Here is a 19,102-nt window from a genome sequence, read left to right on the forward strand (position 1 = left end):
AAAACTTTGCCTGCAACTTTGACTTGTAGCATTTGGCCTGGAATCCTGCCTCTGCTGCCTTTAGCCCTCGTTCTGAACCTGGCCAGCACAGAGGCGGCCAGTACTGCTCTGCAGTGCAGGTGATATGCTCCTTTTTTGGAGACACAAATAGGAGAGAAAAGCCAGAATCCCAGGTGCAGCCTGAATCGCTGCAGCCGTGGCTGCGGGGTGGCCGGGGGTGGCCGGCTCTTTTACTGTACCACAGCCGAGGCAGCTGGAGGATTAAGGCAAGCATTCTAGAGCTTTTATAGCCAGGAGTGTTTTTAAGGGTCTTTCATGTACCTCTCTCCTTTCTTCCTTCGTTCTTCACTGAAACTGGACATTTTCTGTTCCTTTTGATGGGCTTCCTGTTGTCACACGTAGTGCCTGGGGCAAAAGGCCTGATGCCACTTGATGTCAAAAGGCAGAAGAAATCGTAAGTGGCGTGTTCCCCTTAATTCATCCTCAGAAGTCTGCTTTTGTGAGAAGGCTTTCCGGCTCCTGTGTGACCTCTTTGCTGGGATCTAGTTTCCACTGGCATGTCTCTAGCCTCCTGCAGAGTCCTTACTCCAGTGTAAAAATCGAGAGCGCAAACTGGGGTGACAGAGAAACACACTTGGTTGTTTTCCACTTTTTCTAAGTTTTGGGGTGGTGGCTTTCTCTGGGTTATGATTTCGCTGTGGGGTCTGGGAAGGGAAGGTGGGCTCTGGGCTGCAGGGACATGCTGCCTAGCCATTACCTTCTCGGGGTGGCACCGTGTCTAGGAAGGGCGGCTTTCTTTCCTCATACTATTTATATCTACCACTTATACAGTCACAAATTCGTGGATGGGAAACAGGCTCTTTCGGAATAAAAAATTCTCCAAGACCAAATGCTTTTTGTCTTCTCCACCAGTTCCTAATAGCTGCCATGTGTGAGCGGGTATGGATTATGGCCCTACTTCCTGGGAAGTCGATTGAAGCTGTCTTTAGGAAATCTTGGAACATTCTTAACAGCAGATTTTTGTTTCCCAGGTCTAAAAAACACATCCCAGGGAACAAGCCCACACTGGCACCAGGTTAGAGGGCACGGTCAAAGGTCCTGCAATCAGGTGCAGAAGCAAGGTTGGGTTAGAGGGCGAGGTTGCGCAGTGTCCCATGCGTGGCATCGGAACGGCCCTTGGAGGAGGCTGTCCACGACTGCAGAGCCTGCGTGTCAGCTCAGGAATGCTGGGGTCTGAGACCTGAGTGCTGTTTGATAAAAGTTCTCCTTCAGCTTTTGGGATGTGAATCAGAGTTTTCAGTCATGCTAATAGTTTGAGAATATTCCTCCAAGTATGGTGCTGACCGTCTGGGAAAGCACTGGTGGGTTTTTGGGGGTTCAGACCTGACAGGCAATTTGTGGGTGGAACGGTGTTGAATCCGGCCTTTCTCCTGCCTGAGTGGGATGGTGGAGGCAGCCTCTGCATCTCAGGGAGATGCAGAGTACCTCTTTCCTGGCCGCAGCTCAGCGGGGACACCAGGGCATGCAAGTACATTTCTCTGGCTTCTTTAGGAAAGCAGGACACATAGCCAAGGTTAGTTCGTCTATCTGTCCATCTGTCCATTGGGCTCTTTCTCCTGCAGATAGAAGAGTGCTCATTTCTTCTCAGCTGTCTTCTCCATGGTCAGTTTTCTGCCTTGGCCCCATGGCCACCTGTGAGCAGGTGCGCATGTCTTTCCAGGCACTACAGGGCTGAGCTGGACCACACACAGTGTCTAGGACTGCGTGTTTTAGCACCAGTCCATGCACTTCTGTTACTTGGGGCATGAGCATTTTTGTTTCTTAAAATGTTTTTGGTCTTTGTTATAAAAATATCTGTGGAAGAAATGCTGGAGTCAGCAAATACATTTATCAAAACATGTTGCACACAAAGAATAGATACAATTTTTACAAATTAAAATAGATTTATTTTAGAAAGGAGAAATGTTGGAGTTGATCATGATTTCAGTTCTTAGTGGGAGACAGTATTCCTCATAAAAAGTTGTACAGTTTAAACTCCAAATCTTGGTTTTTTTTTAAGTTTATTCTATTTTTTTATGTGGTGCTAAGGATCAAACCCAAATCCTCCCACACATGCTAGGCAAGTGCTCTACCCCTGAGCCGTAACCCCAGCCCTAAATTCCATTTCATCAACTGAGGAACATGATTTTAAATGAGTACAACTTAGCCTTTAGAATATTTGTTTTATTTGATTCTTCTTAGTGGTGTTTCATCTTTCTCAATTTGAAGCACGTATGTTAGTGGATGGATGTGTAGAAATACACACATATGTACATTTATTTAAACTCATATTTATGTAAATAAATATGTATTTAACCCCATATGTCCACTTTAATTAAAGCTGCAGGAGAAAGTAAGATTACTGAACTAGAACCTGACCTTGTGGTTGCAGTCTTCTCCCCATTGACCCTGGGGATGCCAAGGCATGAGCTGGAACGTCTGGACATTTCTGCTGAGGGGAGATTCACAGTGGAAGGTGTGTGGCTACATGATTCGGGCTAAGGGTGAACAGAGGGCTTGCTTTAGCCCTGGACGTTTTTGCTTCAAGACTGAAATTCAGATTCTGACCGAGCGGAGGTGGGAAGGCATTATCCGTTAGCAGTCTGCAAGGACACCTGCGTCCTCCGACTGCTGGGGTCACAGACCACAGTCTTTCCCGAGGACTGAGCTGCAGAAACTTGTGCTTTAAAGCCAATTTGCCTTCTGCATGCAAGGATCTGCTTTTCTGAGCCTTAGAAAAGCATCTGGCAAGTGATTTTCTTCTCTTTGAACAAAACTGAATCCTACACACAGCTGTTATTGGAGAGCAGTTGAGTGATGGCATTCATTAGTTTCCTTCCCATTTTTAAAAGCTGATACATAAAAATATAAAAATCAAACACATTTGTGGGGTACAATATGATGCTTTGATACACATGTACATGGTGTAGTGTTTAAATCCATTACCCCTTCCCATTTTAAATCTCTGTTAATAAAGATGTTTATCTTTTAAAAGAATCATCAAGCAGTGGTTTCATAAATTTAAAAAAGATGGCCAATTTTTGGAGAGTCGGGCACATCCAGACCCTGGCTCTCTGGAATGCCCAGGTTATTACCCGGCGGTATCACTTTCCACTGGTGGCCCTGATACACTGACGGTTTGTTTTTCGGCAGCTTTTTGGTCCATAAAAATGCAATGGAGGTCAAAAGTCTGTAATTTTAAATTCTCCCATTTGGGTGTATTTTTTTTCCGTGATGTTGGGTTGGGTGTGGTATCTCAGATTGGCTAAATGAGCTCATCAGAGGAGATGGCCTTTTAAAGGCCGGTCACCAAATTCTCATTGCAAAACAGTTTTGTCAGGAGGCAGGAGGACAAGACAGCCTTTCTGATCCTTTCCAGGCTTCGCGGTGTTTGCGCTAGTCTTGGCAAAGCTGTCAGACTACAAAATAATTTGATAAAGCAATTAGACTAAAAAACAAACTTTAAAAAGGCTTTTTACGAGGTTCACATCAGTGTATCCTTTACTAAGAATTTGTGATGATTGCCATATTCATTTTTATACTGGAACAACTTAGAATTGTCGATAGGTGCAGCTTCACAGTTGAGTACAATGAAAAAGTATTTCGCTTTCTGCTTACTTTTATTTACTTCAGGCTCTTTCTCGGATTAACTTTACTTTAAGTTTGAGAGTCATGATTGCAGCGTGTAGGAGCTGCACATTTACAGAAGCTGCATTTTCCAAGTGCGTGTGCTGTATTGTCTGTTCAAAATCTCGCTCTCCATGTGGCCCTTGGGTTTCCCTGTCAGCTCACATATTCTCTTGCTCCATAGTGCAGTTAAACCATAAGATACTGTCTTGGATGCAACTTTATATTTGTCACAAAGTAATTTAAATGTTGCTTTATGTAATGTGTGTGGAGCAGGATCCACCTGCCTCGTCCTGCCAGGTGAGTGCTCTGCCCCTCTCTCCATTCCATCCCTTGCTGGTTGCTGTCCTGGGGAACCTTAGGGCACCGTGTCTGTGTCGGAGTCTGGCAGGATGGACCGCAGGCCCAGCAGGAAGCCATGGACCATCCCTTTCTGCTTCTCCAGTTTTTTGTTAGAATATACCAGCCCTGTCTCAGACATGGCTCAGAACTCGGTCACACCTGGTAACAACTGCATTGTGTGTCTGCGTGTGTACTTGTGGCAGTTAGTACATTTGTGTTGGTTGGTTAATTCTCATATTTAAGGAAAGCTTTTCTTTTCTTTTGAAGTAGTTGTTGAACTGTGAAGATAAGCAAAAGAAAACATTTTGCAGAAAATTTCAGAAATACAGAAGTCATTGGAGGAACCCGGTGAGCCCCCATGTCCCCCTCAGTCCCCTCCGCCGTTACCGACATTTGGCCAGTCTTATTTCCTTCATTCCTGCCACTTCTTCTGCTGAACTGTTTTGAACCAAAGCCCAGATATTGTATTTCTCATCTGTGAAAATTTAAGTATGTGTCTCTAAAAGGTAAAAACTTATTAATATTTTATCTTCTTTCTTGATCACAAGACCTGTCACCCCTCAGGTAAAGAAGTTCCTTCCCATGATCAGATCTAGTTGGACTTTCTGTTTCCAAGTGGCCTATGTGAAGACGGGGTGCACTGCCTGCACATCGCGTGTACGTGTTGGGCCCTTTGTAAAACACACGGAGGAGGAAGAAACTAAGATGAGCCATTGTGACTTTTAGGGGGAAGGGATCTGGGAAGCTGATTTCTACATCTCTTTGAATGCAGTATTTAGCCCCTTTTCATAAGGCCATTCTGAAAACAGCAGCAGTTGTGGTAACATGCAGAACAGCCCTACAGGCTGAAGTACGTGGACTTTGTTTTGGGCCTTTCAGAGCTAGGCAGGAGCTTCTCACCCTTCCTTTTCTGCATGTTGGGGTTTCCTTAGAGGGACGGTATTGATTTTTGCTCATATGCTTTCAGTTCAGGTTGACGTTTACCCTTTGACCCAGCCACTTTCTTACAATAAACAGTTTGTTGATGAGAGCAGCTGCCCAGCAGTTTGTTTCCAGATTGTTCTCTCATGGCTGAGGACGGAGTGCACCTTACCAAGAAGTCGGTAGGCTTGAAGCTGACGGCTTCCACTTCTTGTGCTGCCTGCATTTAAAGCCAGCTGTCAGCCTGTGATCATTCTTCTATTTATATCGGGAGAGATGGTGTGAATCTGGGCCACTAGAAATCAGGTCTCACAATCCTGAGTGTTCTCTTATTCTCTGAATGGCAGCAACATTTTCTAAAAGTTTCTGCCATAAGGAGCGTTTCCTTATATTCCAGTAAGAATTCCTAGCGTTCAGCATGTAGAAATTAGCCTACTGTTTGGTGCTGTGTAGGTAAGCATCAGAGGCTGCTTTATTTTATACAGGACTCTGCACTCCTGAAATATTTAAGGTTTTCTACACAATTAAGAATAACAGTACAGTCCAAGTGATATCTGCCTGTGGCTTGAGCCTTTATAATAGATCCTCTTCTCTTTCTTCCCTAGTGTGTGTGTGTGTGTGTGTGTATGTGTGTGTGTGTGTGTGTGTGTGTGTGTGTGTGGTGGGGGTGGTGCTTGGGTGGGAACCCAGGGTCTCACACACACGCCAAGCTCTCTGCCCACTGTCCCTTTTCCACTTCTGAAAGCGAGGACATCATTTTTACTTTGAGTGTAAGAGGCAGGTCATCTAATGACGTGGTAACTTACATGGCCCAAAGGCACACCTTAGTTTGGGGTTTTGTGCTTCCCTCCTGACCCCCAGCTGTTTCCTAGAATGGCCTGCTTGCTCCAGCGACCTTCATTAAGAAGGGAAGGTTGGAGCCTTTGGCATCAGAGCCAACACTTTTTACGGAACTGGCCACCAGGGGCTGCTGTCAGAGTGGCGAGGCTGAGCTCACCTTTCTCGAGGCAAGTTTACTTTCTCTACAACCAGTAAATTTTGTTAAGCTACCAACCCTGGTTTTAGAACTCAGGTCTCACTACACAGCCTGCAGTCACGGAGCCCACTTAGGGCCCAGTCCTTGCAGCCAGCTATTACATAGAACCTGGCCAGAATTCAAGACTGAAGATTAAGACCTGTGTGTTTTTCATTCAGTGCCAGTAAGCTGTTATTAACACACTGATCCCACGCAGACCGAAAAGCTCCATGAGATGCACTGGTTTTTGTACTTGGAAAAGTATGTCTTGCGTTTGGACCATTTCAGACCTGGGCTCCAGAGGGACGGCTCCATGCAGATGGAATTCTGTGGTTTTGGGGAAGGGATCTTGTCCCCATGTGGCCTCAGCAGCCCTGCCCTAGCACAGACAGCACAAGGGCTCCTTGAGTCCAGCTTGAACGTGAACCTCCCCAAGGTGTCCTGCTTTGCTGTCCTGGTTTTTTCACAAAGACTGCTCCTTTGATGATTCCAGAGTCAGCAACCCACGTTGGAGCTGGCTGAGGTCTTGAGGTTCTGAAGTCAGTCCCTTCATTTTTGTTCCAGTTTTTTATTAAAAAAAAATTAAGAAACAGAAAAAGGTAAAGGGATAGTATGAAAACCCCCCATAGCCTTCACTGGGATTTGCTACTGGGTAATATTTTGCCATATTTTTCTGATAGAGATGGTTTTTATGTTTTGTTTTAAAAGATGGGTGCATACGTTACTGCTTTTAAGTAAAAGCACAGAACTTACCAGGAGTTATTTACGAGGGCTGGACGCCTTGATGTTTTTCTTCCTGGGTGCCTAGTGGGAAGTGTACCAGCAGCTTCGTTTTGCCTGGGTGGGTTTGTTTTGAAGCTGTAAAGGAAACTGGAGGCCCTTGGTGTGTAAGGGTTTCCTGTGACTCGACCTCAGGAGGGGCATGTCCATCCTCAGGTGAATCAGCACAGATAAAGTCTATGTGTGTGAAGTTGTTACAACAGTAGATATTTTAAAAGTCTTAAATCATAGAACAGTAAAAAAACTTATGACCAGATGCTCTTAGGATGAAGGTTTGCTCTTTTATGCCCCCCAAATGGATTCTGTCCCCTGTCTAGGAAAATTCCAAAGACCATGTAACATATATATTTTTTCTTTAAATTTCTTAAACCAGGTATTATGACTTGTGGTCAAAAATTATTTAAATACTGTGCAAATGCTGTTATATTATTTGCATATATCTGTTCCACTAACTGTAATGTGAGACCTTTGAAGACTAGGACTGTGTGGTGTTGATCTTTGTGTGCTGTTTCCAGGTTGTTGCTTATTGCGAATGTTCAGCAAGCGCGTGTGTGAGACTCACACAGCACTTCGAGGTTTCCTGCTAACGTATTATGGGACACCCTCTTGGCTTCCAAGCCCACAACTGACCCACCTCTGGACAGGCCTGGAGGGAAAGCCCACCCTGCCTGGGATGGCCGCCTGGCCCAGTCGCTCTGTCACCCTGTATTCAGATGGAGCAGAACATTTGCAGCAGCTGTGTGGGAGAGTTCGCCAGAGTTGGCTACGGATGTGTTGGGGAAAACTGGCAAGATGGAGCCACGAAGAAGCTGGGAGCATGTTACCTGTTACTAAAGATGCATCCAGTCATCTTTATGTCTGGTACTGACCGTCAGCGAGCTGCCCCTTCCTGTCCAGAGTGCATGGTATCTCGGATCACATCCTCTTAAAACTGAAGATGTTCTTGCGTGTAGAGCTGCCCGCTGTTTGCTCACGTTGGACTCCTGCTCTCCCCTCCAGGCCCTGCATGGGTTGTTCCCTGGATTCTCTGAATTTTCCAGAATGTGAGAGGGACAGCCAGCTGAAGAAACAAACCTCTGCTAAGACAGCCTGGAGGAGGATGGGCTCGCCCTTCTCCCGGCTACTCTTTCCTAGCTACTTCTCTCCTTTTAGGTGACATATATTTTAATACTGGAATCCTGGAAAAATTATTAACATTTTTGTGGAGAATCAAACAATGGAGACAAGACTTGAAGCTCAATTTTGATAGAAAGGGGTGTTCTAGTTTTCTCTTTTTAAAAATGAACAAACTGGGTATGGTAGCACGTGTCTATAATCCCAGTAATTTGGGAGGCTGAGGCAGGAGGATTACAATTTAGAAGACAGCCTCAGCAATTTAACAAGGTCCTAATCAATATAATGAGAACATGTCTCAGAATAAAATATAAAAAGGGTTAGAGATTGGCTCAGAGGCTATACACCCCTGGGTTCAATCCCCAGTATCCCACCCCTCCCCAGAAAAAAAAAAAAAAAGATGACGATGATGAGGTCCACAATGCCTTGCAGGTCTCACTGCTGACTGGTGGTGGCGCTGTTGGCCTGGTCCCATGCCCTATCTCACAAACAGTGCTCCAGAGGGGTCCAGCCCAGTCGACCAGTGACAGGCACACAGCAGACAGTAGTAGCAGGTTCTGGGACACACTCAGGTTTGAGAAGAGATGAGGTGTCTTAGTTTTTTATTGCTCGAACAAAATAACTGAGACCAGATAATTTATTTATTTTTAAATTTTCATGTTTTAATACTAGGGGTTGAACATGGTGGGGTGGAGGGCTTTACCAACTGAGATACATCCCCAGGCCTTTTTATTTTTTTATTTTAGACAGGGTCTCACTAAGTTGCTGAGGCTGGCCTTGAACTTTCAACCTTCCTGCCTTTGCCTTCAACATCTCTGGAATTCCGGGTGTGCATCATTGCACCTGGTAGACTGGATAACTTTTTTGTTTGTTTTTAATTTTTTTGGTACTTGGGATTGAACACAGGGGTGCTTCACCATTGTGCTACATCCCCACCATATTATTATTTTGAGACAGGTTCTCACAAAGTTGCTTAGGGCCATGCTTGGTTGCAGAGGCTGGCCTTGAACTTGTGATTTTCTTGTGGTTTTCCTGCCTCACCCTCTCTCTGGGATTATTGACCCACTGGACCACTGCACCTGGAAGACATTCAATTTATAAAGGAAAATGAGACTTAAAGTCGGAACCAGGAAGTTCAGCCGGAGGCTGGGAAGTTCAGGACTGGGCAGTAGCATCACCAGTGAGGGTTGTTGGGGGGCCGTGCTACCTCAGCTCATGGTGGGAAGCAGAAGAGCAAGCAGGTGATGGTAGAAGAGCTGGAGCACAAGGGTGGGCTTGCTTTATGACAGCTGCCCTTATGGTAGCTAATGCAGACTCACAGAGTGATTGAGACTCGTCCCTGGAGAGAGGCTATGAGCCCTGCACAGGGGCTCCACCCATGTGACTCAAAGGTCTCCCACAAGAGAGAGAGAGAGAGAGAGAGGTTCTCATTATATTGCTTAGGACCTTGTTAAATTGCTGAGGCTGTCTTCTAAATTGTAATCCTCCTGCCTCAGCCTCCCAAGTTACTGGGATTATAGACATGTGCTACCATACCCAGTTTCTCATCGGGCAGCACTGCTGCACAGAGAAATTGAGATCCCAGCCTGTGAACTTGTAGGGGACACACTCAGACCGTGGCAGGAAGTGCTCACAGTCACTTTCAAGTGCATGTTGCCAGGCTGGTCCACTCTTGGCCAGTGGGCAGGCATTTCCCACCAGCACCCTGGGTGCAGTGTTCTTGGCTCTGCACCCCCACTCTCCCCGCTCTGTCAGAAGCCTGTTTGTGTTGGACTCAGACAAATGGCCAGCGTAGGCAGGCTTAATGAGGGCCCTGGAGATGTCTGCGGATGTGGTGCCCCCACCGAGCCCCGGGTGGAAGTGTGCACCTCCTGTCCTAGTAGCACGGTGGAGCCTCGCAAAGCAGCCCTTTGTCTCCGCGCCCTCTGTGGCTTCCTCTTTGGTCTCCAAAGTTGCAGAAGATATCTCGCCTCTGACATGTGCCCACTTGGCCCAGAGGAGGTGTGAGGCCTGTAAAACGGCCTCGTTAGAAACGACTTCTTCATTCCTCCCTTTACTGTTCCCCTTAAGCCCTTTGTGGTCTTCGCTAGTTGGCACATAACAGAAAAATGCAGTAAATTCAGGGCCTTTCTGCCACCGAGCATTGGTGGGATCCGGAAATGACCAGGCCCAGTTCAGCCGTTGAGCAACTCCTAGGATTCGGTTAGTGGGACCCTCCGTGGGAGATCATTCAGAGCCGCAGAATTGCCATGGTAGATTTGGTCTAGGCACTGGGGAAAAATCTGGATGTGTGGAAGCTCATACAGCAAGCACCCTGGGGCCGGCCAGTTCGAGGGTTAAGTGGTTAACCAGGGGTCCACACAACCAGCCCTGAGCTACGGTGGTGTTCCCTCCTGGAGGGTGTTGGCCACACTGTCCACCATGCTCTCTGTGCTGTTGGCTCTTCTCTGGGTGCCCTTCCTCTTAGTTCTGGTTGATTCCATCACTGGGATGAGCTGGCTGGACTGATGGACAGAGTCCAGAGCCGTGTCCCTACCTCTCCTCCTCCTGCCTAGCAGCTCCTGTTAGTGGCTCTGTTGTCCCCACTGCTGGCCCTGGTGCCTCTCTGCCCCTCATGCTTTGCTTCTCTGCAGGCAGTCCTTTGTTGAACTCTTCTCAAAGTGCCATCTCTTCTGCCAAAACTGGATTGTGGGGAGGTCAGCCATAACTCACTCACGTGGTAAAATGTGAAAATGTCCTCTTGGATCTTTGTCTAAGTAGCTGCAGTTAGTGGGTGGTGGATCAAATTCCCTCCACCCCACTGCCCAGCTCCCTCCACCCCACTGCCCAGCTCCAAGCCCTGCCCATGTTTATCACTGCCTCATGCTTGCATACCATGTGAGTGTATGTTTCTTTGTGATGCCATCAGCATTTTGGTGGCAGTAGATAGGCATTTCCTATATTGCTTTGTGTTGGGTCCCGTGGGTCTCCTGGCTGAGGCTTATGGGAGAAGAATTAGGGCAAGTATTTAGGGGCCGGCAGATTTTATTTCAGGGGTTCAAATTCTAGCTCTGTGACTTAACTGCCTGTGTGGTTTGGGCATGCTGTTAATGCTGCCTGAGGCTCCATTCGTCACCTGTGGGTGGTACCAGTAATGCAGCGGTGTGGCTTGGGGAAGAGTGGGGACCCAGGTCCAGGGCACCCAGCACAGTGCTCGGCAGGGAGCGAGTGTGCAACAGGTGTGGCATTCATACTGTTGGCAAGAGGCTGCTGGTTGCTTCCGGGTGGAAAGTCATTCTGGAAGAGACTTTTGTTCTGAGAAGTCCCTGAGTGGCTAAGGTGCCGGCTGGCCCAGGAGTGGCAGGTGAACTCACAGAGATCAGGGAGCTTCTTGGGAATGAAGGAATCGAGGCCTCCTCCCCGTTTCTCTCTCCTGATCAAGTATCTGTAAAGTAAAACTGCCACGTCAGCCATCTCTAGGGGTACAATTCAGTGGTGTGAATCCCACTCACAGTGTTGTTCAGCCACCCGCACTGTTTCCCAAACTTTTTTTTATCACCCCAAACAGAAACTCTCCATTAATCAATTACTCCCTATTTCTCTTCCAACTTCCAGTTCTTGATAACTTCTGTTCTGCTTTCTGCCTCTATGAATTTGTCTATTCTAGGTATTTCATAGGAGTGGAATCAGTTATTTGTCTTTTGGTGACTGACTTATGTTACTTAGCGTAATATTTTCATGATGCGTCCATGTTGTAATATGTATCAAAACTTTATTCTTTTTTTAAGCTGGATAATATTAAATTAAATATTATATCTAATGCCTGTCCCGCCCCCTTTACATCTTGTTTATCCAGTCATCTGTTGATGGACACAGTTCATTTCCTCCTTGGCTGGTGGACGCTGCTTCTCTGAGCAGCGGCATACAGTATCTGAGTCCCTGCTTGAGCTATTTTGGGTGACAGGGTGGAGCATAACTGCTGGGTCATATGTTAATTCTCTGTTTAAGTTTTTAAGAAAAAATTATAGGCCCTTTCTGTTTTGAGGGTCGGTGTTGCTAGAGTCACTCTGATGAACTAGCATGTACCTAACTAGGAAAGTGTCATCAAGGGCCCCAGGGGAGAATTTGCTGGATCGGGGCCAGATGAGTGGCCTCCACCAGATACCTGTGGAGGAAGGAGGAAGGGCAGACAGTGCAGCTGGCCAGTTGGGGGACATGCTGGTCCAGTTGGAGAGTGTGTCCCACTTGGCCCCAGCCAGTGACTGCCATGTGGGAAGAGTTGCTGTGTCTTCAGAAGAGGCAGAAGAGGCGCTGTGAAATAGCCCCATTCTAAATGTTAGCCCTGATTCAAAATGGGTGGACCAAACAAACCACATCTCCAGGTTCATCTTGGCTCCTGGGTGTCTCTTGTTGATGGTTTCCCTGAAGTCTGTGAGGGGACAGATTTCAGCACAGTGTCACTGAGGTCAGAAGCCCCTCTGGGCCCATTCACTGTGGCACAATGGTGCTTGGGGTCAACAGATGAGCACTTGAGAAGTAGGAGCCCAGCCTTGGGAACCCAGGCTGGGAAGCCACCGTCCTACCAGGAGTCTGGCGAGCCAGGCAAGGGCAGCAGACCACAGAGGGGCTGGTGTGGCTGGGACAGGAGCACCTGGCTTGTGGCAGTCAGGCGAGGAGGTGCACCTGTGGCCTTTATCCCACGCCCTGCCTGAAACCTGTTTGGCTGGATCCTGGTTCTGGGAATCACAGTCCACCTGAGAGCTGCCCAGTGAGCACCCCTGCCTTCAGTGGGGCCAGGACCCTGAGCAGGACTGATGTATCCACAGTGCCATCTTCTGATGATGAAGTCACCTGTGCTGTGTGCCTTCATCCCTGAGTGTGACAGTGCCTGCGAATATTTTGTGTGTAAGATACATTGGTAAGAGATGGGTTGTTTCTTCACGTTGACTAGTCTAGAAAACCAACAGAACTTGCTGTTGACTCCAGCTGCCTGTTTACATGGAGTCCCTGCAGGTCAGCAGGAGGGAGTCTGCAGCCTCCACTCTGAGCGCCTGGTGTGGCACCCCTACTGTCACCACCTTCCCTTGTACCCTCTGCTCTTCCCTCTCCATTCATTTCTGTCATGCTCCCTGATTGGGCGGGGGGCAGGGCTGAAGGGAGCTTTGGTGCATAGTGACAGGCAGTAGGACTTCCCACACTGCCCTGCCTCCTGCCCCCCCCCCCCGCTCTCCTCACCATGGTCAGGTTACCTCTCTGTCTTTTCCTGGGATTGCCATAGAAACGCCTTTTGTTTTCCTGAATTTGGATTCTAGGAAGGGGCAAAACAAAATCTGCTTTCCTGTTCCTGGGAAGTTCTTCCTCTTCCTTCTCCCAGTTCACCAGGCTCCTGTGGCATGAGGACACATCGGGATCCTGTGACCACGCATGAGCTTGCCTGCCTCCTGTTAGGTCAGGGGTTCCTCAGGGCAGGGTCTCACTAAAGTCTTGTTGAATAAAGGAAAACCCAGTTTATCTTCTTACAAGCATAGATCTAGTTGCAGGGTGAAAGTAGAAGAAATTGAATTTAAAGGTCAACTTTTTTTGAAGATCTGAGGCATGTGATGAAGAAAGATCCACGTTAAGATCAAACCTTCTTTTCAAGAACCATGTTAGGAAGATGGGATGAGTGCTTTATAACACGTTTAAAAGAAGGAAGTGGTTGGGGAGGAAATGTTGAGGTTTTGTGTTTCCTCAAAGATAAGTTGAGTAACAGTTTTTAACATACCACCTTTTGGGATCTCTGCTATTCATAATCTTTGTCATCCTTTACCAAAAAATGAGTTTTACAGTGTACAGTTTTACTTGTACCATCCACTTTTATTTATTTATTTAAATATGTATTTTTTTTTTAGTTGTAGTTGGACACAATACCTTTATTTACTTATTTTTACAATAGTTGTAGTTGGACACAATACCTTTATTTACTTATTTTTATGTGGTGCTGAGGATCGAACCCATCGCACATGCTAGGTGAGCGCTCTACCACTGAGCCACAAACCCAGCCCCATGTACCATCCACTTTTTTTTTAAATTTCTTTTTAGTTGTAGATGGACACAATGTCTTTATTTTTTAAAATCTTTCTGTGGTGTTAAGAGCCACAGCGGAAGGGGTCCCAGCAAACTTCCAGTTGCCAGCTGATGATTGGCTCACAGGGTCCCCAGCAAACTTCTAGCTACCAGCTGATTGGCTCCTCTGGGGTGATGCTCACTGTGCTGTTTCCCCGCCCTTTCAGACCATGGTGCTGCTCATTGGGGGACTTTTTGGCTCCGCCCACGTGATCCAGCCAATCGGCCTCAAGAGCAGGAGGAGTGGGGGAAGTTGAGAGGCATGTGGGAAGCCTGTGGTGGCAGTTGGGCTCTGAGGGTTTTTCCTGAGGAGCTATTTTGTTTGGCCTTTGTGGTTCTAAAAGTAAATTTTGTTTCTTTTGACAAGTGGCTCCTGAATTGTGCCCAGCCAGACTACAGCACTGTGGTACTGAGGATGGAACCTGGGGCCTCACGCATGTGAATTAAGTGCTCTACCACTGTTACAACCCCAGCCCGTGTACCGTCCATTTTTAAAAAAAAAAATTATAATAATTTTATTTTTATACCACATTGTTAATTTCTTCAAATAGTGTAATTTAAAATATTTTCTTTCTGGGGCACCAAGGATTGAACCCAGGGGCGTTAACCATTTAACCAGACTGACAGCCCTTTAAAATTTTCTCTAAATTTTATTTAGAGACAGGGTCTTGCTGAATTGCTTAGGGCCTTACTAAGTTGCCAAGGCTGGGTTTGAACTTGTGATCCCCCTGCCTCAGCCTCTTGAGCTGCTGGGATGACAAGTGTGCCCCCTGCATCTGGCCTCCATAGTGAAACATTGAACAATTAGGCCGTGCAGAATGCATGTATGAATGTCACATTACACGTGTACACTGTGTAGATGAGTGGGAACATGTGAGGGGCAGAATCCAAGTGGGCCTGTCATCTCATGCCAGTGTTTCTATCTGTGTGGTTTTTCCTTGACTTTCATTTAGTTGTTTTCCCTCATTATTTTTTTCCTGATTTTTAAAATTAGAGCTTTATAGTTTTACATAGTAGTTGGCTTCTTCCCAACAAACTCATACATGCCTGGAATCAATTTTGGTTCATGATCCTCCCCTTTTCCTCTGTTCTTTCTGCTCTCCCTCCCCTCTCCTGTTCTCCTTCCTCTACTCTACTAGACTTCCTTTCACTTATCTATTAATTTTTATTTGATTGACTTTTTATGATATTCTAGCCTCTCCCCTTTTCTGTTATTTTACTCTGGCTTCTACATAGGAGAGAAAACATTTGGCCTTTGAGTTTCTGAGGTTGGCTTTTTTCACTTAGCACGATAGCCTCCATTTCCTTCGTTTACTATGCCGTAATTTCATTCCTTTTTAATGGCTGTGTAGAACTCCATTGTATGTATATACACCACAATTTCTTAATCCTTTCATCTACTGACAGGCATCTGAGTTGATTCCATAATTTAGCTACTGTGAACTGTGCTGCTACAAACATTGATGTGACTGTGTCTCTGTAGTATGCTGATTTTAGATTTCTTGGAAAATACCCAGGAGTGTGACAGCTGGGTTTTATGGTGGTTCCATCCCTAGTTTTTTGAGGACTTTCCATTCTGCTTTCCAGAGTGCCTGTACTAGTCTGCAGTCCCATCAATAAGCTGCCAGTGTATCTTTTCCTCTGCAACCTCTCCAGCATTTATTGTTTTCTGTATTCTTGACCATTGCCATTCTCATTGGAGTGAGATGGAATCTTAGTGTAGCTTTTGGAAAATTATCCTGATATTTTGACCCTTATTTTATTCCTATACAGTGCTGAGAATCGAACCCAGTGCCTCACACATGCTAAGCAAGTGCTCTACCACTGAGCCACAGCTCCTGCCCCCTTAATGTAGTTTCAATTTGCATTTCCCTGACTTCTAGAGATGTTGAACATTTTAAAAACGTATTTGTTAGCCATTTGTGTTTCTTCTTTTGAGAAGTTTCTTTGAGTTCCTTTGCTCACTTATTGATTGGGTTATTTATTTTGTGGTATTAAGTTTCTGACTTCTTTGTGTCTTCTGGATACATATCCAGTCCCCTCCTGGAAGAGTAGCTGTCCAAGATTTCCCATTGGAGGCTTTCTTCACATTCTTGTTTCCTTTGCTGTGCAGAAGCTTCTTAGTTTGGTGGCATCCTGTTTTTGATTCTTGTTTTTTTTTTTTTTTTTTTTTGATGCTTTGAGGGTCTTTTGTTAAGGAAGTCAGTGCCAGCACCTATGATGGAGTGTTGACCCACCTTTCCTTCTAGCAGTTGTGAGGTTTCTGGTCTATTTCCTAAGTCTCATTTTGATTTGAATTTTGTGAAGGGTGAGATGGGGGGTCTAATTTCATTTTTTTTACATATAACCATCCAGTTTTCCAAATACCATTTATTTAAAAGGCTGCCTTTTCTTTAAGATATATTTTTGGCACCTGTCAAATAGCAAATGGCTGTAGGTATGTGGATTTGCCTCTGTGCTATATATTTTTTTTTATTTCTAGGGATTGAACCCAGGGGAGTTTAACCACTGAGCCACATCCCCAGCCCTTTTTATTTATTTATTTTTTATTTTGAGACAGGTTCTCACTAAGTTGCTTAGGGCCTTGCTAAGTTGCTGAGGCTGGCTTTGAACTTGCCATCTCCTGCCTCAGCCTCCTGAATTACTGGGATTGCTGAATTACTGAATTACTGCTTTGCTTTTCTTGCTTAGTATTGCTTTTTATTCTTCCAGATGAATTTAAAAAAAATTTCCCCTAATTTTGTGAAGAATGTCATTGGTATTTTGAAGGGGATTGCAATGAATCTGTACATTGCTTTTTTTTAGTATGGCCATTTTGACAATATTGCTTCTGATTTATTAATTTATTTTTGCAGTGCTTGGGATCAAACACAGGACCTCACATACAGCGACACACATGCTGTACAACTGAGCCACACCTCTAGTCCCAACAAAGGTTACTGAGCACAGAGTGTGTGTGGAAACCTGCAGTTCCACAGTGACAGTTTGAACTCTGAGAAGATTATTGTCCTGTCCATCTGAATATGTATCATCTATTAGTATATTCCTTATAATTTATTTCCAGCAGCTTCTGAAAAGCTAATTAGCCTCTTTTAAAAAGGCAGTAAGTAAATTCATCATATCAAGAAAAAAAGAGCAATGAATGTATGTCCTTTCAGAATCTCCCTCTGTGCTTTCAGCTGCCTCAGTCTGGAGTCGCAAGGCACCTATGGGCTTGTCAGCATTCAGACTCAAGGCAGGAACATCTAACTCAAGCACTTGAAATTGAATGAAAGAAAATATTAAGAATATAAGGCTGAATATTAATGAAACTGAGAAATGAAAGATACTTAGTAAGATATATTTAAAGTAATGGGCTTCTTAATAAGATATTTAATAAGATATATACAAATTCATAAGCTCCATTAAAAGATATTTTATTATATATATATATATATATGTATATATATATATATATAGTCAGACCCATTAATATATTGCTGCTGTTAAATATGTTGATTGATATTTTTTTCTGAGTTTGATAACCTACACTGTTGCATTATTTCAAATGGAATATTATATGCATACACACAAACACATATCAACATGTAAAAATCTGTTCTAGACTTTCTAAATTATTCATTATTCCTGAATGTTTACTTTGCAGGAGTTTTCTTTTTATAGATTATAAAATATAATTGTATAGAAATGTGGATCTTGTGTTACTTGGTCTAAGTTTTCCCAAATAGATGACTTTGAAATAATGAGAGGGACCTGAACATGGGAATTCTGAGTTTACTAAAGTTTTCATCGAAGGCTTTTGTTATTTTTTGGGTACCTGGGATTGAACTCAGGGGCACTGGACCACCTAGCCACACCCCCTGCCCTATGTTGTATTTTTTTTAGACAGAGGTCTCACCAAGTTGAGAAGCACTTGGCTGTTGCTGAGGCTGGCTCTGAACTCACGATCCTCCTGCCCCAGCCTTCTGAGCCACTGGGATCATAGGTGTGCGCCACTGAGCCTGGCACTTACCTAATGCTTTAAAGTATTAAAGTAGCATCTTCTCTACTCAGTCTTCAGTTCCAAAAAACTAACTGGGCAAGGCAAGTAAATCAGAAACTGTATATAACAATGCTTACATCAAGTAGTCTTATAAAATTCTAGTTAAATGTATTTGGATATGTAAGGGTCCGGTGGAGCGTCGGAGAAAGAGACCACACAAGAGACTGGCTCCATGCAATTGGCAAAAGGGGATTTATTGAACCAGTATGCTGGGGCTCAAGGCTCACTCAGGAAGGGAGAGCAGCCCAGAGCCCAGAGCAGAGGTCAAGAGGATCTTAAGTACACTTTTTGGAGAGGGTGGGGGGCTTTGCATACATCAGAACAAATCATCATGAGGTGCGGGAAAATTGAACAACATCTCTGAGTCAGGATTAGTACATACATTGGCGGGAACAACCTGGGCAGGAGTGATTGGTCATTTCTAAGCGGGGTACAAATTTAAACTGATTGGCTTTTGAGCCTAGAGGCTTACGTGCCATGTTACCTGGAGCACTTAGCTATTAAACAACCAGGGAATCAATGGAGATATTTACTGGGCAGTTCCAGCATTGTCCTAACAGCTACAGAGATTACAGGTTCTGGGGGTAGCAGAAGAAATTTAACAATACCTAGTCTTTACTTTTTAGCCCAGGCCTTGCCATTTAGAGACCTTACCATGCCCGGTCTTTTACACTTTAACTCAGACTTTTGCAGCTTAGAATCAGCTTAGAAATTTTACCTTTACAGATACTTCCTATATTAGTTAACATTTATACATCTTTAATGTAAATGAATTTTGTTCAGCAGCGTGTTCTAAAGTCACCCATCTATGTTTTAATTTAATTCCACATTGTCATTAAAGCATTCAGACCTTTAATTCCTAAAGCATTCCTAATTCCTATTTTTCTCACAGTATATGAGCACTAGTTGATAACACCAAATTACAGTTAATATTTTTATAAATATGAAATTTTATATAAAATATAAAATTATATTTAAGTATAAGCTCATATTTGAAATTTTTGATTGTTTTTAAAGGAATGGAAGTTTCATTATTTTTGCACATGGTTTTCTACTATTGCTATTCATAATACATCCTAATTTAGTTTTATTAATTAATAGGAGAAAGTACTTGATTGTTTTTATAATGAACTCTCTTA

General features: G+C 44.6%; 1 protein-coding gene across 7 annotated transcripts in view; it reads left to right on the forward strand.

Moving 5' to 3' along the window:
* LOC144374545 (biotin--protein ligase-like) overlaps positions 1–19,102 on the forward strand; it is a 62,061-nt gene that overhangs the window by 13,483 nt on the left and 29,476 nt on the right. Inside the window, exon 4 of one of the 7 annotated variants that reach the window (XM_078037315.1) lies at positions 16,777–17,320. The exons of the other annotated variants lie outside the window; for them this stretch is intronic. The gene's annotated coding sequence lies outside the window, so the exon portion shown is untranslated. Of the gene's footprint in view, positions 1–16,776; positions 17,321–19,102 lie in introns of those variants that run through there. 7 annotated transcript variants of the gene reach the window in all.

This window comes from Ictidomys tridecemlineatus, unplaced genomic scaffold, assembly GCF_052094955.1.
Source record: "Ictidomys tridecemlineatus isolate mIctTri1 unplaced genomic scaffold, mIctTri1.hap1 Scaffold_737, whole genome shotgun sequence".
Lineage (NCBI taxonomy): Eukaryota > Metazoa > Chordata > Mammalia > Rodentia > Sciuridae > Ictidomys > Ictidomys tridecemlineatus.